The 20,864-nt window shown below is 42.8% G+C and overlaps 1 long non-coding RNA gene and 1 pseudogene across 3 annotated transcripts; both read right to left on the bottom strand.

Annotated features, from left to right (window-relative positions):
- Positions 1–1,378: 1,378 nt before the first annotated feature.
- LOC123145894 (uncharacterized) lies at positions 1,379–15,450 on the bottom strand. 3 transcript variants are annotated; one of them, XR_006472523.1, is made up of 13 exons: positions 14,946–15,444; positions 14,499–14,572; positions 14,168–14,398; positions 12,392–12,553; positions 11,997–12,098; positions 11,678–11,787; positions 11,539–11,584; positions 10,787–10,871; positions 10,562–10,654; positions 3,836–3,961; positions 2,360–2,540; positions 1,743–1,832; positions 1,379–1,658 (listed from the first exon to the last, which is right to left on the bottom strand). It is a non-coding gene; the product is annotated as an uncharacterized lncRNA (long non-coding RNA). The 3 variants fall into 3 exon arrangements; XR_006472522.1 differs by having other exon boundaries at positions 1,743–2,540; positions 14,946–15,449; XR_006472524.1 differs by lacking the exon at positions 12,392–12,553 and having other exon boundaries at positions 1,743–2,540; positions 14,946–15,450.
- A 2,665-nt stretch (positions 15,451–18,115) lies between these two features.
- LOC123142703 (probable transcription factor At5g28040) lies at positions 18,116–19,750 on the bottom strand (annotated as a pseudogene).
- Between the last annotated feature and the right edge of the window lie 1,114 nt (positions 19,751–20,864).

The raw sequence follows: 20,864 nt of genomic DNA, 5'->3' as shown, positions 1-20,864 counted from the left end.
ATCTTTCCCTTTTGTTGTGTGACATCTGTAACTAGCTACTAGAGATGTATTACTAGATGTTATCACTATGTTGAGGTTTTCTTAAATTCTAATGTTCTGCCCACGAGTTAGGTCACTTCTACCAGGCCTTCATGGTGGTAATATACTGGTGCTTTTTGTGCAGGATTATTTGGTGTAGCAAGAATGATAGAGTTCTAGGCCAGAGCAAACAATGGACAGGGAAATAGCTGCCTCATGAACCAAAACTGAATACTGAAATAAGGATTTTTGAGAGTTCAGATGAGATAGTAACAGATCTGGCTGGGTATATCTCACAAGTTTCAGAAATCTCTGTTTAAGGAAGTGGATACTTCGCTATTGTCATGTCTGGAGCGCCACTTGTCAGCTTTTTGGGGTAATGATTTTTTCTATTCTTTGCTAGCTATTTGCCATATTTGTTTTTGCACACGAATTTTCAATACAGTGTGCATTATTGCATCTGAAGTATCCTGTTTTTAATTTATGAAAAGGAAACTTGGTGAAGCGACGTATATATCCTGCTCTGATGAACGTGATGTACCAAAGAACCATGCAGACAGTAAATATAAGTTAACAATAGAAGGATTTCTATCAAAGGTATGTGGACTTTAGGAGGAAATTCGCAGTACAATCTAGAGCAAAACTATAGAGGATTTCCATATTTTTTTCCTCGGGATTTTGCTTGTTTTGCGTATATTGGTTTCTGGATATTTGTTGCTTGAGTTTCATTTTACATTGTGATTATGACATTATTGTTATACTTGCATGAGATCCATCATACACATTGTTGTTTCTTCACACTATTTTTGTTAAAATCTACATTACTTCAGTATATGAAGTGAAATAGCCAATAGCAGTTGAGTCATTCAGGGGTTCCCTTATTTTTCTTGTACTATATGAAGTGCTTATATTTTTAAATCGTTACACTGATGTTGCCGACAATGCCGCCATGCATGCCTCGTCACCGTCATCGTCACATCTAGATGTAGCTCAAACACTCGATTAGAGGATCCAAGTTCTCTCTCTCATGATTGGAGTGGAGGTGAGCCAGATCAAGAATGCAAGTACTGGTCACCTATAAACCACATCTAGCAGTAGCAGAAGCAGAGTACAGTAGCAATACCAAATCTAGCAGTAGCACAAGCATAGTACAGTAGCAATACCAAATCGAGGGGAGATCGAGGAGGAAGCAGGAGCTCACCTACCTGACAGAGCCATTGCGTAAATTATCCTGGGCACGCCTCCTCTGCATAAATGTGCGCACTAAACTTGGTGTTAGTATAAGTTAACGTCTTTGAAGGCATTTTAGTGATTAAGAAAAGAACAATGTAGCTAGAGCTTACAGATTGTCGTGCAATCCACAACAAGGAAATTAGGCATAGAAATGCTGCATAGGAATTTAAAATTGGAATAGAGCATAGTATTGGGACAATAAAATTTCACAGTTACAGCAGGCATCATATATTAACTGAAACCTTTAACATGTCTGCTCATTTCCAAATGCTACATAGGTAATCAAGTATACATCCTGCACATAATTAGATAATATTATAGCAATCTAGCTACACCGGCTTCAGGTCGCTCCTCCCCGACACCTCCATTATGAGCCGCCCAACTGCTGTTGATCCCATGAAACTGACCTGCACGGACAAATGCCAGAGCAAGAAAACAATATAACCACTTGGTGAGGTACTACTACTAAATGATTGATGCTGTGAGATTACCATGTCAACATCCATGTGAAACGCGATCGCTGTTCCTGCGGTCGGGCCGAAGCCTATGACCACATTGATCACCCGATCTGGAACTCCCGCCTGCACAAGAACAGAACAGGAAAAGTTCAGAACAGCAGAGGCATTACGTTGCGTCTGCTGTGTCAAGTGACCGATCTGACCTGCTTGGCCAAGTGAGAAAACCACATGGACCAGATTGAACAGAGAAAATAGGAATAGCTACAGAGTTATCTGTTTTCAAAATGAATAAGAGCACAGAAAATGTCACAAAAAAGGTGCTTCCTAGATTTCCTCATGTAGCAGGGAGCAGGTTCTATAAAATAGCACAAAGAAGGTCTCGTAGTAATTCTCGTATAAGCTAGCAGGAAAACAAACATAAAACATATGGAATTTGGGAAATCATTTTGATGTAAATAACATGACTATTCCAAACTAATATCAACCCATATGCAATAGTGTCCAAATACCACACCATACAGCATAAGCTTCCATTTCTTGGTAGTGTATGAGCACTGCAAAGACACTGCTCTTGAAACAATTGTAGCACATGTTAAGCTTATCAAACTTCTAACATAGCTTCTGCCAAATAAATGAATATTAGGATATACCTAGTAGTATATGATTCAACACGCGCCCCGGCCTCTTATAAATGCCGTACAATCAAATTTATTCAGATACCATATCACGACACTCCAACACAAGGCTCGTTGATATCTTCCAAGTAACTCAGTGCTAAGCATTTGATTAGAACATGTGGATGCAACACTGTCATGAACGACCTCCTGATCCCTGAGCCGGACGAACATAGCAAAATCATAATAAAAAATAAGCACGGGGAACGGAGAGAAAGAGATTGAAAGGAGATCCCACATTGCCCAATTTATATAATCCGCATCACCACACTTGTAAACAAGACAATGAATTTACTAATTCCACATCAATTTCTACATAAACAAAATTACAACAGAATGAAATCCACATCACCGGAGCTAAATTAGGCAAATCTGCATAACACTTATGAGTAGAGGCTAGCCAGTATTCGTCGTAGTGGAGGTTTCATCACTAGTTCGATGGGGGGGGGGGGGGGGGGGGGCGGTAGTCAGAATTCTGAATCTATCTATTGATGGGTCCATTGGAGGACGGAAGAAACTCAGAGTACAATCAACTCTATGTCGTTTATAATGAACAACACACGGAGGACTTTTTGTTGTTGAATTGGTCTATTTGTCAGCACATGACTGAATCAACCTGTCCATCGGCAGATTAGTGTTAGGACTGCACCTCTGAACCTACATTGCCTTTAGATTTCCCAAGCTTCATTTTTCCAATATGAGCTGGACCCAAGATGTGTCTTCACCAGTTATTTGGTTACCATGCTAACCAATAGCAACCAGTTTTGCTACCAAAAAAGTTTGTTTCGTAACCCCATAAAGAAACCTCAATAACTTAGCCTATTAACTATATCATTTTGACCAGTGTGTTTGTTTTTCTGCTCCTATCCAGCATGCTTTCTTAGAAGTAGAACAATCCATAACATTCTAGTCATGCTGTTTTAGAAGTAAGAACAATACAAGCTATTTGCTGCTGACCAATTCTTTAGCTCACATGGATCGTGTTTGGCTGATAAGACGAGAGATCACACTTCTGACCTTTTTTTAGATACTACCTATTCTGATCAGTATGTTTATTTCTCTGCTCCTATCCATGTACACTATAAACTTGCAGTTCCTACGCAGGTGGCTTCAAGCTCTGTTGTCGCATCGATTTACTCAGTTTGTTACTCCAATTCGTAATAGTTCGTCTAGAACTCGTGTACCCTTAACACACGCCTTGTTATATATTCATTTCCCATTTTTTTTCCCAAGAAGCCTATTATTAGTAAGAATTAATGGTCAGAATATTCAGTGCATAATATTTTGGAAAATAGTAAGAATCTCACATAAGAGAACTTGCACAAAATAAATAATGTGTGTGCCTATCAAGGTGACACAAATACTATTCTTTTTCTTGTTTAACATTCAACCAAGAGAATAAAAGAAGCATAGTTTCTTTTTACCAATTAAAAGAAGCATAGTTATAGGCACCTGTGAGATCATCTTCAAACGTGGAGGCACTCACCCTTGGTACTGACCGTTGTAGCGGCTATACTTATACCCAGAGCATACTAAAGCTAAAATAGTAGTTGAGGGCATGAGAAAATATAAGCACTTCTGCACAACAAAAAGGAAACTATATGTCAGGAATATACACGCACATAGATGGTATGGCAGAAGAACAGCTGAAAACCCTGAAGCACTGCAATATCTTGTGTGTATGGCAGAAGAACAAATGAAAATCCTGATGACATGGTATAAAAAGACGATGAAACAAATCTCAAATTGGTAAACCAATAAGTTGTCAAGAAAGATAACATGGAAAGCAAATCACAAGCACATCAATGTCAAACAGAAAGAAAATTTGTTTCTTAAAAGGATATCATACTATTTAGTATTTAGAATACCTATGACCAGATACCTAGTAACAAAGTTGAATAATTTTAGTCCTTTCAGCCCTAGTTGATGCAGCAAAAGATACACCAAATAATGACCTTTACAACAGGTTTGTCCCGGACTGGACAGAGACGGGTTGGAGCAGAGTGTCGTCGACGGTGAAGTGAGAGGCTGCAACAGAGGGCTTCACGGCGAGGCGACGGACCTGCAAGGAGATGAGCGGTGCCGGGTCCTTCGACACCGCCTGCGTCATCGCCTCCAGCGCCTCCCCGTCCGGCGACGTCTGCGTGCACGGGCGCCGGGGTGAAGATCGCTTGCCAGGTCCCTGGCTGCTACCTCGTGTTCAACGTCTCCAGGAGCATCGCCGTCGGCGAGCGCGTCGACCTGGTCACCGGCTCCGTCGGCTTGCACGCCGCCAACGTCTCGCTGGACTGCGGCCTCGCCGACACGCCCCCGCCCTAGACGTCCGGCACGGCGCACAGCCTCGAGGGGGCCGGCGGCGGGCACGGTGGGCGCAGCGCATCGTGTAAGGTGTCGAACGACACCAACTGGGGTGGCGACGTGTATGCGTGAGCGTTCTTGGACAATCCATGGAGCTACGGCAGCAAGGGTGGGAGCTTGTCTGCTGACGAGAAGCTTGGAGGGAACGGCGGAGGCCGTGTCTTGCTCAGGGCGACTGAGCTTTGAGTGTTGATGGAGTTGTGCTTGCTGAAGGAGGCGTGGGCAATCTCAGAGGTGGCGGTGGGTCTGGTGGGAGCATTATGATCAAGGCTTTCAAGCTGTAAGATCTTCATTTCTTGTCAGTTTACTTATTTTCAGTATGATTTACATTGGCAATGTGAAATCCTTGGATACAAAAATCCAAGTCCTATTTGATCATTTCGCATTGTTCCACGGGAATTAGCCAGTTTGGATGATTGTGTACATAAATAAATGCATGATCTGGCTACATATTTTCATAATGTGAACATTATGATGTTTTTTTGTGTGCAGGCTCGTGGCCGCCGACTCTCAAGAGGAAAGCTTCCATCAAACTGCATTCAAGAAAGAAGTCATACCGAAGATGTGGTTTCAATGGAGTGAGCAGCACTGCACGTCAGACGACTTCCGGCTGAACAAAGTCGATATTGATGACTGTGAAGATGAGCTGCTGGACAACAAAGCGATGCGGCAGGATATCAAGGTCTTGTATTAAAGGTGAAAGCAGGTTGGCCGCTGTGCACCATGTACATATGCATTGTCGATCTTTCGAGGTCGGCATTACTCTGAATGAAGTAAGCGTCCTCTAGAAATCATTTTTCGCATGATGGCACCTGTTTCTCCTTGTTTCACGTGATTTTACAACCGTTTGTTTTTATGCTGCAGGGTGTTACAGCTGCTTCGTTGTGGTGGCACGCCAAGCCAAGGGTTTGCTGCCAGCAAGGGTTTTCTGTTGCCGGTGCCATTGCCCCACCTATGTGTATCCATCCCGTGACCTTGGTAGGCATTCTGGTTGCTTAGTGAACGCCAACCCAGCCGAAGATCTGCTATTTCTTAGGAAAACCCACTGTTGTCAATTTCTATCGCTAACGGACTGTCTTTATTTTTCACTTGCAGAGTTGGAAGTCAATTGTTCTATATGACTTAATTATATAGTGAAAATAGCAATGATGTTTATTCCGTATAGTTGGTGGTCATATCAAATTGTACCAGATCGATGCTTCACAGCTTTGTGTTTTTGTTTGCAGTAATTTGCCATTACTGCGAGGAACGAAATCTTGTTAACACCCGAATGTATTTAATTAGTTCATTTATAGATAAAGTTCTCACTTTGTCAAAATTCAGCCTGTGCCTGTTATTTTCCTCTTCAGTTGTCCATGTTGTTGTCATATATCTGTGTGTTACAAGAATGATTGTTCAGGAATTGAGTTCAACGAAGTTGTTTCATTCACAAAAGTTAGTTATCTCAGTTTTGTTATTCCCTTCACTGCCACTGCAAACTTTGTTCTTGATGATTTCCTGCCATTGCTATCATGCAAATATTGTTGTAGATGATTTCCCGTTTTCAGTAATATTTATCTACATCATGTATGAAACTTGTAATAACCCTGTCATATTACTTCATCCAATTTTACAGATCATTTGCAGTGTATGGTGTTGATGTTTACTGGAGCTATGCTTTTCAAAAAATTCTTGGAAAGATTGGTAAGAGCTATACAAAAAAATTCATGGAGTATGATATTATCATGTTGCAGCCGCTGTAGTGCCGACAAAACACTATCATCACATATATAAATCTTGGTAAAGTGGCATAGATAGATATATTAGTTTACAATCCTTATTGTTGGACAGAGAATTCACCTATGTCATGTGCCAGTTTTTACTTTCACGTGTATAAGACAGATGCAATCAACATACTCTTTAAACTTTGCTGCCGTGGTAAATTCTAACATATCAGCATGATTATGCTAGGTCGAAGTGTTGAACGTTCCACTCTTTGTCCTAGATTTATATGATAGCCTTGTTGAATGAACTGCATTCCATCTATTGAGAATTGTAAAACTGTTTTCTTATGGAGGTAGCCCTTGAACATCCCAAGTTCAATGGTGGTAGCTTAACTATGATAGTTTTGGTCCACAGTGATACTGGCAAGAGCAACTGCATCCAACATCCCCTACTTTTCTGGTGTGGGCAAGAATAGATATGACTATGCTTATACACGGCCAAGAGGTAAGTGTTCAACATGCACCAGTACCACGTTTTCTATTTTGATGGGTGTAATGACGTGTCTGCTTCGGTGCTTCTTTTTGTGTCCGTAGGAAAATGAAGTTGTACTGATCCTGCGGTTAAGTTTTTGGTGCAATGCTGGCATGCATTGAGTCCATTTAATCTGTTTTCATGTATCACAAGGTGCGGATAAGCATTATGTACGCTTCTCAAGACATGTATACTGAATATACTCTCCTTTCATTTTAGTTTCTTGCTTATGTTTGTCACATACATGGTCTGACAAATATAAGTGTAAGGAACATAAAGAACATAATTTGTTTATTCTGTCTTGCTTTACCTTACTGGACTACTGTATTGATCCACACCATGGACAGACACATATATTTAAGCAATTAGCAAAAAAAAGGCATTTAAGGCTTCGCTTCCATGACTGAAATTACTGATCGTGGAGGTCTTCAACAATTGCCACAACTATATGAAAAAATTCCGTGAATTTCTGTCTCATTATCTGGTTATATTCAGTTCACGTTTTGAAGTTTTGTACTGCCTAGATGCCAAGAGGAGTTTTGTAGTCGTGTTTATTTTTTAGACATTACCCAACGCCAGAGTTCTTTAAAAAAATTCAACACTTTATTTGTGGAAATATATTTAACAGAGTTAACAACTGCAGAAAATTGGTAACACTGTGGTCTGTTAGGATTATGAGATATCTGCTCCATGTATTATTTAGCAATACTACCTCAATTTCTTCCTATCGCATTTGTATGTATCTCATGCTCTTACTAATGTTTTAGCCTTCTATATTTTGTTTCGGAGTGGGCTCAGGACAATGGCGCTATGAGGAGAAACATATCCTTAGTCCTTTTCAGGTACTTCAGGATGTTCTTGACCGCTGTGCAGTGATCCACTCCTGGATTACTTTGGTACCTCCCTGCTAAACTTATAGCAAGGCATACATCAGGTCTGGTACACAGCATAGCATACATGATAGAAATTTTCATAATTAACATAGGATGGGAATGCTCAAGTGTCAACTGTCATGAGACAATGAGAACAACAACACTTACAGAAGGTATAGTACCTCCCAAGGTAAAAGATTTACTCAAATATTTTTAGTAAGAGTTGGAGGCCTTATTTGAACATTTCCAACAACTTCCCTTCTCTAGGTGTGGGCAAGCTATTGCTAGAGGCCGTCATCATACACAGCCGCGAGATTATATACCTCTTGATGATCCTTGTCCTGATCGGCGACATCCTGGATGCGCGGATTGTCATTGACTCACTTGGTATCTGGTACTTACTGGCATACTTTTACTACTTAAGTGCTGAGAACATTCTGAATTAACTGAAGATAGCTTGCTTCCGCTTTATGGTACATGCATACTAATTATAACTGACAGAAAATGTGCTTTTTCAGCATGAAGGTAGAGGATGGGAAGGTATGATGCTCATGGGCCTCAGTTCTACTATCATATGGTGATAACTGCCGCAAAGTTCATATAATGGTCCCTGTTTCTATTATTGGAATACTGACATTGTTTTCAAAGATTCAATTTAGTTGGATTGAGTTTGTGTTTTAACTTTCTAACATGTGCATCCAGATCAATTTGAACTAAGAATTAAAGGCAGTATTTATTTAAAGTTTCTTTTTCCATTGAAATGTGCAGTTTTACACATTTCTATGCCCCTTTTTATGTTTGTGTTGGTCAAATAGTAGAAATCAATGTTAATATTCTTTATCTGCGTGCTAACTGACAGGCATGTACCTTTTATGTCAAGCTGAGTGTTTAATTGTCTCAATGAAATCTAGGGAACAAAGCCAGGAAAATGGGGTTTCACAGGGTAATTTAATTATAGCCTTTGCTTGCAGTTTCCTTCTCTACATTAGGAGTTTCAGTTCTGCAATCGTTTCTCTCTGTTTTCATAAAGTTGTGTATTTTCTAAATATATGCTGGTTTCAGCAATATATCATGTCTCTACCACAAGTTCACAACCCAGCATGGACCGGAGTGCCTATCTATATTGCTGGTTCCAAGACCGGAGACCTCAGCAATATATGATTGAGGGCTTATCTATCTCTTTTATTTGCTGTATCATAAACATCATCTATGTTTAGTTTGCACATATTATGTTGGTACATTCAACGGCGTGGTATATCTCCCACCCCATCAGCTCTTTCCTATAAGGATCCCACAACATGGATCAGTGGTATGCAGCTGAAGGAGTTACTCTCATATCAGCCGTTGAAGGAAAACCATATGTTATTGTTACACATTTCACCTGTGTTCATGAATAGAAACTAAAATGTGCATATACTGTAGTCTTATAAATTTTTTCCTGCCATCTAGATTGTACCAAATATAGTAATAACTAAATATGCAATTTTGGGCAAGGTCTAAATGCTATTAAAAATTAGAAATGGTATGATGCATACTATTTAAACTTATAAATGAAGTAGCAGATCTGCTTCATTTTCATTTATTTTTCTTCTCCAGCTCTGCACTTGCAGCCAGAAATTGATGATGTTACAGGAAATAGCCTCGAAATTTTTAGACTACCTGCTTCAATACAGAACTTTGGGTCAACGCTCGGATAGTTCTTTTATTTATGCAGGGAAAATTACAAATGCATGTCAGTTTTTTTTGTTGCCAGGAATTGTTGTTTTATGATGTGGTTTTCTGTGTATTTTATCTCATCCAATATCAAACTCATAATGGTGAACATCTTATCTAAAGTCATCGTACTTCTCTTTCTTGCTTCAGGTTGGGAAGCAGTCAATTGGTGATTATTGAACGTGTCGGAACTTCCAAGCAAATGTCTCTCTGTGGCAAAAATAAATCCTTTCCCCCCTCATGTCACTAAACTGCAATGGGTAGTTGGTCGGTCGCTGTCAATTGAATGTGGGAATTGAAATGTCTTTCCGTTTTGCAATTCTTGTTTTGCTTCACAATCTTCTCTGTTAAATAGACCTGTTAGTATCTATCAAACTACTACGCTTGCTCTGTGTCTTATATTTGAACCACTACGCTCATCTGGACGTTTTTTTGCTGAATTACACATGCGATCAGACACAGACATTAACAAATATGAAAGCATATTTTGAACAAATGTAGCCCTGTGGTAAGAGAATTTAGTCGGTCACTAGTGGAGTGGGTGAACCTAACTGTAAACTAAAAGATGACGATACAGTGCAGTGGATGAAAGTGAAATTGTTTGAGCTAGAAGTGTCCTTTGACAGTCAAAAGAAATTCTAGGCTTTTTTTTCAAGATTCTGTGGTGAGCAGAGAATGCAATCTGAGGGTAGTAATTGTAGGATAAACTGAGAATGTAATATATAATCTATGGTAGCTTGTAAGAGAGGGGATATATGCATGCAAATAGGAAAAAGTGTTTCGCGAGCGACCATGGCAGAAGAATATTCAGATCTTCAAACATGTGGAAAAAAACGTGAGAGCCGCTATTGTGACATGAGTTGGTGAAAGTAAACTAGTTCATCTCAGGAGCATGACCAAAAATGGAAGGAGAATATGAGATCTAGAGCACTTTGAAAATGGTGGACAGGTAGGAGAAAGGCAAGAGAGTCAATCATAGTTACAAGAGGGGTATCTTCACCTTGATGTAAGCATAAAGTTGATTATGTTATTAGCCATTTCTACCATGAGGTATATGTTCAGAAGAGCTGACCCTCGCTTGCAAGTTAGCAAACTGCATAGCCACAGACACAAGAAGAAACACCAAACCAGGCGCATCATACTTAGACCAAACAGAACAAAACGAAGAACCAAACAGAATAAAACAAAGAGCAGGCACACAAAGTAGTATTATTCCTAAACTAACCTGAGCACTTTTTTTTTGCGGGGTAACCTGAGCACATTTCTTAAATCTTAATAGCAACAGCTTCCCATGTCTGCAAACATTTAGCCTGCAAAATGGTCACATTAGGATTATATCAGACACAAAATCTATTCAGACACAACATTGGTACATAGATAGTCACAAGAAACTCTGTTATGGCTATATAGAATATCCAAAATGCATAGATGGTCAGCTCAAGACAGGAATACAAAAAATGCCTTTAGAGACTCAAGCAAACATATAAGAGAGCTGGCTGCCTAATAAAACATAGACCAGCCTGAACTTGTTGCAACTAACATGGAATACAATACCGAATGAAGAGTGAAATATATGCAGGAAAGATGTGGTCTGATCAATCACCTATTCCGGTGTTTTTTTCTTCTCAAACTTGAAAAAAGACCATGCGATTTTAATCAACCTAACTAAATAACTCCACCAATCAAGTCTTTAGAGCAAAGGGCACCTTGCCGAATCCAATATGTTACAGCAGCAAGGAAGATAATGATTTTTAACTCTTACGGGATTCAAGATATCTAACATATATGAACTGTCCTAGATACTTGTCAAGATGATGACTTCCATTTACACCAATTCAGTGATGCAATATTCAGTCATTAAAAAACAAGTCGCTTATATTAGTTCAAAATATATAAAAACATATACGAACAAACAAACAACATATGTTATTATGTTCTCACAACTAATATTAAATATCAAGGAGTCTAAGAGCATACTTGAACACAGTTTGAGAAAGCCTCAGCAAGCTTTCTGTTTAGCGTGCTGCAAATCGATGGGGAATTCAGGGGTCGGTCAATTAAGAACAAAACTGAAAAAAGAACTAATACAACAATTCATTCTCTTTGACATTCTCACATGTTGATCAATGTCCGAGACATAGACAGTTCGCCTTACTCTATCCTCCCTATCAGGTTGCCTTGGCCGGACTCCCATCCTACGTCTCCCCTGGTTGAAGCCATTCTTCTCTATAATCACAGAATAATGTAGTTGATCAATATAACCAAGAAAGAAGTGCTGCCCTCTAAATCCCCAATATGGTAAAATGTGCATGTGAAAAAATAACAAGAACTGAAAAGCAAACAGACATGAAGTCAACCACATGAATCCGGTAAACTATCATCTCTCGTATAAGAGATTAAGAGGGGAGAAGAAAAGACGGGGAACCATGGCTTACAACAGCTCGAGGAAGAAGGTGTAGTCATGGGAGCAGACTCCGTGGGTCCGGCAGTAAATATGTGAATCAACTTTTCATCTGTATGGCCATATAGATGTCACCCTGCAATGAACCTCCATGAGTAAGTTTTGGATGCTTATAACAAAATTCCCAACACAAGTAACCACATATGTACTTGAAATCTACCCCCCAACCAACAGCATTAACCAGAGGAGGTATAACCAACCAACTACAAGGATAAAAAATGGATTCGCGAACGCATCAGGCTTGCAGTCACCCAGATAAGCGAGATCTCAGTCAAGTCAAACATAGATTGACTAGGTAAACTAAGTAAAACAGAACAGGGAGTATCAATGGGAGTAGAAGACGTAGATAATTTAAGGGAGAAGGAGGACCTTGGGAAAGGACTCGACTATGCCCAAGCGGCACCGTGATGGCCGAGGATGGTGGCAGTGGTGAGGAGGCAACCCTTTCACCTATTTTTATTGTGCCGACATGTTGGCAGGGAGGAGGACCTTAGGAAAGGACTTGGACTATATTCCACTGTAACTTTCCAACTGAAAATTAATCAGAGCTAATTAAGCTAGGTTTAACGCGAACATGATGTAATTGGAGGAAAATGCAACAGGCGTAAAGAAAAATAGGTTCAGCAGCAAACGAATAGATTCCGGAAACAATGTATACATAGAGAGAAAAATAAAATAGGAATATGAAGTGTCCTATATTACACCCACATGTGAAGGCCCAAAGCTATTTTCAAAATATTTGTATAAGCTAGCTCTAGATTATATAGGCCATGATAATCAGAACAATTTTGAAAGCTAGCTCTAGATTTTATACGATTCAAACAAGAAGCACAAGACACATGATTGTGCAACTGATGCATAGTCACCCTCAATTGGGGGAACCCCGTTAAACATTTTCAAAATCCTCAAAAACCTAACAGAAAAAAAAATACGGGGCTTTTAAGATCTGGAGAGGCAAAAAAATTAAAAAAAATTCAAACTTACTAATGGCGCACCTGCCCATGGTGCGTCATTACTATCTTCCCGCCTTCAAAATTCAAAATAAATCAAAAAAATAAAAAAAAGTTACTAATGGCGCACCTGCCCATGGTGCGTCATTAGTATCTTCCCGCCTTCAAAATTCAAAATAAATCAAAAAAATAAAAAAATTTAGTAATGGCGCACCTGCCCACGGTGCGCCATTACTATGCCGTATATATGGCTGGGCGTGTCCTCTCCTCCTTACCTCTTCATTCTTCTCCTCCACTCCACCTCTCCTCCACTCCATCTCCTCCTCTCCATCTTCCCTTCTCTCCTCCATCATACTACCCTCCTCCTCTCCGGCGACCTCCTCCTCCCTCCTCTCCTCCACTCCCCTCCCCTCACGGTTTCTCCTCCCTCCTCTCCGGTGAGCTCCTCCTCCCTCATCTCCGGTGAGCTCCTCCTCCCTCCTCTCCTGTGAGCTCCTCCTCCCTCCTCTCCGGTGAGCTCCTCCTCCCTCCTCTCCTCCCATCCCCTCATGGTTTCTCCTTCCTCCTTTCCGATGCTCCGGTGAACTCCTCTCCGGCGATGTAGGCGAGCGCCTCTCCGGTCACCTCCTCCTCCTCCTCTCCGGCGAACTCCTCTCCGATAAAAGAACACGGCAAAAGAACGTATAAGATCCAAAAACGGGAACAAAATTTGAAATAATATCGTGCAAAAAAACGAGCAAAAAAACAAGCAAAAAATGGGCAAAAAATCGCGATCCAGATCCAAATTCAAAATTCAAAAATAGCAATGGCGCACGGTGAGGGTTAGACGGTGCGCCACTACTATTTTCCCGTCTTCAAAATTCAAAAATACTAATGGCGCACCGTGGCCTATACTAATGACGCACCAGTGGCCTATACTAATGACGCACCAGTGGCCTATACCACTGGTGCGCCATTAGTATACCACCACTGGTGCGCCATTAGTAAAAATACTAGTGGCGTGGTACTAGTGGCGCACCAGTAGTGCGCCATTAGTAGGCAAAACTGGTGCGCCACTAGTAGGCCTTTTCCTAGTAGTGGAGGGAAGTTATTTATATGCTTACAAATTGCATATAGTTCTCTTAATTTCCACAAAAGAAAATTGACACGGTAACAAAAACGAAATCTCAGAACAATGCTCAGAGGTAAATCGAACCTTCTGTAGAACAATGGCGAATTGACCAAAAGATCTCCGTGTCACTGCAGAGCACAAAAATAGGAACTCTGCGCTGCTGGAGATTACCCAATGATCTCTTTCTTGCTATACTTACCACCAGCAAGCCCATTGGCATTCCAAGCAATCCAGGTAAGCAACACCCAAACTCCGCAAAGAAAATTTAGGAACTGCGTAGAAGTGCAGCCGCGCCGGCTTGTAGCACACCTGCACCTGCAAAGAAGAAGAGGACCGTACAATACGTATGGGCATATCGTCAAACAGATGGTGTGCGGATCTCGGAAGTAGAAACTTAAGTTAAAGAAACCAGTACCTAAAGCATGCAGGTACCTGAACACCCAAGCCCGACAAAAATGTGATGGCCCAATCCACACCAAGATTAAGGCCCTGAAAAACAATTGGGCGGCACATGAATAATATGCATGACTACAAATTCACAAGGGAGGCTCCCCAATTCTTGATTGCGGCGTATGCGCAGCTGCTGGTAACATGCATAAACAAAAATCGGAGATAGTAACATCACAGCATGCATGCTACTCCCTCCGTTCCTAAATACTTGTCTTTCTAGGCATTTCAAATGACTATCACATACGGATGTATGTAGACATATTTTAGAGTGTAAATTCACTCATTTTACTCCGTATGTAGTTATTTGTTGAAATGCCTAAAAAGACAAGTATTTAGAAACGGAGGAAGTAGTATTTGTGGCCAGGGCTGCATGGGACATAAGCAAGTGGGAGACGACGGAGAGAGAGCGAACTGAATCGGCAGTGACGACGGCACCATCGAAGTTAGGCCTCGAAGCGAAGGCAGACGCGTCGGACGAGGACGACAAGGAGCTCCTGGACGCAGCGGCTGGGAAGACGGTGACGGCGCCGCCGCTGCAAGCGTGGGGTTGGAGGCGGCACACGAAGAGGAGTCCGGAGCTCGGGGAGGAACCGGCGGCGCGACGAGAGGCGAGGAGACGAACCGGAAGGGGGTCTGGGGTGGACGGCGGCGGCGGCGGTGCAGCGGGGCTGGGACCCACGTGGGTGGTCCCGGCTTGTCTGTGTCTCGTGTGGGGATTGTTTGGGTGAGGTTTGTCTGCTTGTCTGCCTTGTTTGCGTTTGGATCTGGATCGAGCCACCCGCGTGTGGATGCGTTCGAGAGACGGTTCGGCTTGCTGTAAATGCGCTCGGCGCACTGGTCGTTCAACTAAAATAAATTCTGATACGTCCCTGCGGTGTGGTGGACGCAGCCCACGTAACGATCGCTCCCTTGCGTGCTATCTGCTCCTTTTTTTTTGAGGGGTGCGTGCTATCTGCTCCTTGTATATACAGCCGTCGCTCTTGTCCTCTGTTCGTCCTTCCGCCTCGCTCGCTCCAGCCGTCACCTCTCGTCCTCTGTTCCTCGTTCTGCCTCACTCCACCCGCCGCTGCACTGCTTCTGTAGACCACCATGAAGGTGAGATTGCCCCTCCCTTACCCGATATTCTTCTCTTTTTCGGATCTATTGCTGCTCTGCTTAGTGGTCGTGGATGTTCTGTCGTTGCAGGTGGTTGTTGGTTGAGTGTGAGTGAGAGCTCTAGTCCTTCATCGATCGCTCATCTTGTTCGTCAATGAATTCTGCGCCTGTCATCGTCACCAAGGTATGGCTTGTGCTCTACTGATGCGTATCCATGGATGTTTCTGTGTCGATTTTTGGTTCGTGCCTGTGTCACTCCATTCACGCTCATAAACTGTTTGATCTTATGTCCCCTCACTGTGAGACGTTAAATTTGTTTTTCTTTTTTCAGAAATCGCACTAATCGGTTCGTCGTCAGATTTGCCTTACTGTTTCATCTGCTCAAAGGATCATCTTTTTCTTGAGGTTCGATTTTCAGCGCTTTTCCTTGCCGCTTCAGTTTATTGTGCTTTTTCTTGTATGGGATTTGAAGCAAGTTCTCTTCTTCTTCGAGATTCTGATGAGAATTGTTATGTGTACAACAAATACCAGTGTACTGTAGATTTTCTTGTATAACGTTCCAAGCAAGATAGTTTGGTTGATTCTTATTTTTCTTCTTAGAGATTTTGAGCAAGATTGTTATATGTCTGCCCGCATAAAGGTGTCTTGTTTTTTGAATTTTTTGACAATATGGTCATGCATTCTGAATTTTTGACAGTACGCTCGTCTTTATGGGATTGCATTCTGAATTTTTTACATAATCAACATGTGTATAGACTGTTGTTGGCTGAGCTTCCTTAGAGAAACTGAGAACTATTGCCCATTGCAAACATGGTGTTCTGTTGACTGAAATGTAAATTTAAGGTTACCTGACTATGTTTGCCTATTGGGCATAATTTAAGTGTACTTAGAATTGCACACACTGACCAGGGTGGTCAGTTTTGCAAGATATTTTGTTAGTATAATTTGGAATAGCCAAAATCATAGAGAAATTAAAATTGTTATATAGATTTTTTTTTAAAACTTGTGTGGTTTCCTCCTAACCAGCGCTGAAGCTTGTAGCACCTTCCTACATGATTAAAAATTAGCATAGCATTGTTGGTTGGTTTTCTGGATACTCTATTATGATGTGAATGTATAAATAGAAGACTTTAAATATACTTGGAAATTGCATAGACTGACTTGCATATAGGGTGATCAATTTTGTAAAGACATTTCATTTACATAATTTACTGTGTGATTTATTGCAAAAGCATGGAGAATTTTTAATTGTTATGTACTCCCTCCGTAAACAAATATAAGAGAAGGTAGATTTCAAATCAATTCTGATGTGGTGTGCACTTTAAAACAAGAACTGAGCTTGTCTGTGCCATTTAAAATACAATGATCTACAAAGAAACAACAAATAAGTTGCCAGTTTTAGAAGTGGTGCAGCAGATGGTTTGTTAGATGATTGAGACAGCTCCAAGTGCATATGACGACATCACAGAAAATAATAAAGAGCAAGTAATTCGATAATAATATGTACCCTAAAATCCACTCTTCTTCATGACTATATCGTTGTCATCAGATATTATATAGAGATTAAGACTTTTGTTCTTAGAGATTTTGGGCAAGAGCAGGTGGTCTGATAATAATATGTACCCTAAAAGCCTTGTCATGGAATATTATATACAGGTTAGGACTGCATATGAAGGTCATTTTATAAGATTTTGAGTTCCATCTTTTAAGGACAATTTGCAATATCATGTTTACTACGTCTGTAATTCTCTTACTGCTGTACTGGGTGTTGAATAATGAACTAACTAATATTAGATGTAATGTAGAATCTTACTTATCATAGTTACACTATGAGATTAGCTGATTGTTGCTGAATATGGCATGTGCTTCTCATTTATCAGGAATTGGCGTCATCAGTTGATAATCGAGTTTACCTTGTTATTTGATCTGCTGGGCATATCAACTCTGCAGTAAGGTGCACTTGCCACTCGTTTTATCTGGGTTGAGTTACTTGTGCTTGGATTGTGTATGCTTACTCGCACTTCTTTTTCTTTCACCGGCTGTGATATTTATACACATAAAAAAACAGGGACCATGAATTCCACTGATCATGATTTCGATCGTGCTGCTGCACGTGTCGAACTGTTTCTCGACACCGTAACAGAGTGGCAGCACGTCTTGCCCTGTTCCAAAGTGCGTTACGGTTTGACATGATCATAGGTTATTCTTGTCCTTAGAGTATTACGTTTTGTGTGATGTGAACTTATGTGCAAATCACTTGTTTAGGCGCCTTGAATTATGTACCCGGATCATCATCCTCTGGTGCTAATGGTGCATTTATGGGTATGGATCATCAACATTATAATTCAAGCCTATAATGAGAAGAACACCACCAACTCTGTATGTATGCCTTTCCAATGCCTCATTGACAGTAAACAAATACTCACTACTCTTTAAAGAAAAATGTTACCTCCGAATCGGAGAGTTTTACAGCACAATATAAGGTAATCAGCTTCCTGATGACCCGAGTTCTTGTAGCACCGTCATGACCTGCTCCCGGACAAGCTCGAGCCTCTTGAGGTAGACCTCCAGCTCAAGAATCTGCTGCTGCCTCCACTTCTCATCACCGGGCACCCGAGGGCTCAGTCCAGCCACCCCAAGACCAACGCCAAGAATATCAGCACCCCCGAATCCCATGCCCAAGCCCAATCCTAGTCCGGTCTGCCCAGGAAAAGCAACCGAGTTGATGAGCTCCTTCAGCAGTGGTGACAGGATGCTTCGGACATCAGCTTCAGTGGGGCCATTGGCTGTCAGCGGATAAGGAGGCAATGGTGCTGCCGGCACTGAAGGTGGTTGTGCAATCACCGCCACAGAACTCTCGAACGCCGCGATAGCTGGCTCATGAGCCGCATCGGTCAACATCGGAGCAGGCGTTGCAGGGAATGTGGGCGCCTCAATCTCCTGCGCCGTCCTCTTCCTTCCACGCCGCGAGCCCCTGCCCCGAGGGGTGTGCGCAGACGCACCTCCGCTGCCACCCTCGCTCGCAGCAGGCGGCTCCGTGGAGGCAGCCGCGGTGGCGGCGGCGGCTGCTGCGACTGCTGCTGCTTTTGCGGGGTTGATGTCGTCGCGACGCCGTCGCACTTGAAAGCCGGGCGCCAGATGTGGCGCACAACGTCGTAGATGGCGCCCTCGTGCACGCTCTTGAAGGCGAAGGCGGCGCCCTGCGCGGCCATGCGGGTGGCGCAGACGCGGTACTTCTTCTTGAGGCGGCGCAGCTTCTCGATGAGCTGGTTCTTGTAGAAGTCGAAGGAGAGCTTCCGGCGGATCTCCTCGTAGAAGGGGCCCGTGGCGACGCGAAGGCGGAGCCCCAGCGCAACGTGAACTCGAGGAACCCGTGCAGGATGAGCAGCTCCTCCTCGTCCGTCCACAGCCGCCTCGAGTCCTCCGCCGCCGCCGCGGCACTCGGCGGAGGCGGCGGACAGGATCGGCTGGTTTGGGGAAGGCAGCGGCAGCGGGGGCTGAAGGAGGCGGGGTCGGGCAGTTGGGAAGCGGGGTCTCCTGGGCAGCGGGTGGGTGGGAGTTGTTGGAGGCGTCTCTGTCGGTGCCCTCGTCTTGGTCGGCGGAGGAGGAGGAGTGGGAGGGCGTGGCGGAGGCGGGGTCGTCGGCTATGGTGGTGGGAGGGGGATTAGGGGTTTGGGTGGAGTCGAATCGGGAACCGGATACGGCGGATAGGACGACCTGGCGGGTAGGAGGAGTGGCTACGCTTTCTTTCCTTTTTTCTCGAGTGGAGCGGCTGCCTTTTGGGGTCCGTTGCCCCGCTGACGCGTGGGTCCCAGTAGAAAGACACTGGACCCAGCTGGGAGCGTGTCGCGTCCGACCCAGGATTAGCCAGGTGACTGATGAGGTACCTACGGAGGAATGAGGCGGGGGAAGCGTGACGTCGTTGGGAAGGAATAATGGAGTGCATGGCCCCTGGGTCCGCGGTGAAATGGTCCCATGTGTGAATGAGAATCCAGCCCAATAGCCCACACCAACACGTAGAGAGCAGCAGGGCCCAGGTTCGAGCCAGTCAGCTAGCGAGGAGCGACGGGCTGAACACAAACAGAGGAGAAGAGAACTAGGTCGGTCTGCCGCACCGCCCATCGCGTCCTCCGCTTCGTCGAGCCGGGCGCCAGGCGCCGTATCCGCTGCGGCCGGTCAGGGCGTCGAGCACGTCGACGCGTTCCCAGCCGTCTCGTCACTTGGCTTCTATCAACGGTAGTTTCCCCAAGACCCTCAATTGCTATGGAGACAAAAGATGAGATTAATATACTATGTTGCTCTTGTACTGATAAGGAGTACTTTGCTGGTCATTAGGCATTGTGTTCACATTATTATAGTAACAATTGTGCAGTCCAGCCATGTTTACTTTTGGGAATAGCATAAGTGCTTACTTCTTGACCCTGGGTTTTTATTCCCAATTTGATTTAGCCCTTGGATTTGAGAGGCAAATTCAACACTGCCATAGACGTTGGAATCTGCGATTTTTCTTTGTTTCCAAAATCCACTCAATTGTACGAGTGTACTGCTGAAAGTTATGCTTCAGTTCATCGCTTTCGTGGTCTTGCTGATTGTTATTTGCATATAGTCTTATTGCACAATTATATTAAGTTATTCAGGATTCATCTTTTGTTTGTTTGCTGTCATCTGTCCTATAGACTAGGATCGTTGCAATACTTGTTAAATCTTGATTTGTTTTTGCACTAAGAATCTCTGTATCATTCATCACTTTTAACTAGTGCGATAAATATGGTATTTGCTCTCAGCATAACAAAAATTGACATAGTTTTTTTTGCAAGTTTGGTTCCTCACTTTAATTACTGTATTATTTATCATATGCACACGCCTACTCATAATGCAAGAGGAGAAACATCGGGCTGTTTTCTTATGCTATTACTGAAGCCTAGGTAGCTTGCTTGGAGTGTTCTAGGTGTGTTTTGTTCTGTAAAGCGAACTATTGAATCCAAAATTTTCCTTTTCTCTGAGATATCCTGGTCGATCCATAAGTTTGTTGTAGATTGATTTAATTGCTTTCTTGATAGCAGCTTGTTCTTCCATGGCACTGTTGGGGGGGGGGGGGGGGGGGTTCAACTGAAACCTCACGCCCCTCTTGAAGTCCACCCTGCTTGCCACAGACTGTTCGCCTTGTTGTGTTAGTGTGTGAGTGTCTCACTCGGGCAATAGGATGAATATCTGGTGGGTGTGTGGTCTTGACATG

This window comes from Triticum aestivum, chromosome 6D (genome assembly GCF_018294505.1).
Source record: "Triticum aestivum cultivar Chinese Spring chromosome 6D, IWGSC CS RefSeq v2.1, whole genome shotgun sequence".
NCBI lineage: Eukaryota > Viridiplantae > Streptophyta > Magnoliopsida > Poales > Poaceae > Triticum > Triticum aestivum.
The sequence above is the reverse complement of the archived record's forward strand: the minus strand, read 5'-3'. Positions and strand labels throughout refer to the sequence as shown.